This window comes from Piliocolobus tephrosceles, chromosome 16, assembly GCF_002776525.5.
Source record: "Piliocolobus tephrosceles isolate RC106 chromosome 16, ASM277652v3, whole genome shotgun sequence".
NCBI lineage: Eukaryota > Metazoa > Chordata > Mammalia > Primates > Cercopithecidae > Piliocolobus > Piliocolobus tephrosceles.
In genome coordinates this window covers 39468557-39469904 of record NC_045449.1, presented here as the reverse complement: position 1 = coordinate 39469904, position 1348 = coordinate 39468557, and the positions used below count along the sequence as shown (strand labels likewise).

The following is a 1348-nucleotide window of genomic DNA, read 5'->3' as shown; positions in this document are numbered from 1 at the left end:
AAAAGTTAAACAGTTACCATGTGACTCAGCAATTCCACTTCTAGGTATATGCTCAAGATAAATGAAAACTAATATTCACACAAGAACTTGCATACCAATGTTCATAACAGCATTATTCTTAATAGCTAAAAGAGAAAACACTCAAATGTTCATCAACTGATAAGTGAACAAATAAAAACTGGTCTTACCAAGACTTCTGGTTTGTCTCTGGAGGTAGGAAATGCCAAGGTACAACCAGTCAAGCTACTGCCCAGCGCTCATCAAGACAATAGTCATCTTGTAGGACAGCTCTGGTTCTAGTGTCCAGCAGTGGAATTAAAGAGCCACCATGTTGAACAAAAGGACAAAGACCAAGGCCACCAAGAAGCACTCACCAAACATAATATTCAGTGTGTTTGCCACATTGGACAAGTCACAGATTCAAGAGTTCAAAGAGACCTTTGACATTATTGATCAGAATAGAGATTCTTTCAACAAGGAAGATGTACATGACATGCTTGCTTCTCTCTTCATCAGAATCCAACTGATGTATAGCAAGATTCTGTAATGAGTGAGGTTCTGGGCTTATAAATTTCACCAGTGCCCTACTGTTTGGTGAGAAATTAAATAGCACAGATCCTGAAGATGTCATGAGAAATGCTTTAGCCTGCTTTGATAAAGAAGCAACAGGAACTATTCAGGAAGACTATTTGAGAGAACTGCTGGCAACAATGGGAAGTGAATGAGCTGTACAGAGAAGGCCCTACTGACAAAAAAAAAAAAAAGGAAATTTTAATTACATTGAGTTCACATGCAGCCTTAAACATGGGGCAAAAGACAAAGATGATTGAAACATCAGCTAAAACCTCAAAACTATTGTATCTTATGCTATTTCCTGGATACTTGGTCTCATCATCATAGACCCTGTTGCATGTGCTTAGTTTTACAGCTTTGCCTTTTTAAACATATTTATTCCAGATCTTTTTGCCACTCAGCACTTGTATAATCAGACTGTAAATGAAGTTGTACATTGTATTGAAAAAGAAGATTACTAATAAAAATCAACATATACAAAAGCTCAGGAGAATATATCTTTATTTCTGGTTTTACTGGATTGTTACATTGTTATATAATAAAATGCAATTTAAAAATGCATAAAATATTAAATATAAAAATGAGTATATTCATACAATGGAATATTGTTTGGCAATAAAAAGGAGTGATACACTGATACATTTTCCATATTAAATTAAACCTTGAAAATATTATGTTAAGTGAAAGAACTCAGTCACAAAAGATCCCATAATGCATGTTTCCTTTTATATTAAATGTCTAGAAAAGAATAATTTATAGAGACAGAAAATATGCT

The 1348-nt window shown here is 34.1% G+C and overlaps 1 pseudogene; it reads left to right on the top strand.

Annotated features, from left to right (window-relative positions):
• The first annotated feature begins 328 nt into the window (after positions 1-328).
• On the top strand, positions 329-830 carry LOC111537302 (annotated as a pseudogene).
• Positions 831-1348: the final 518 nt, after the last annotated feature.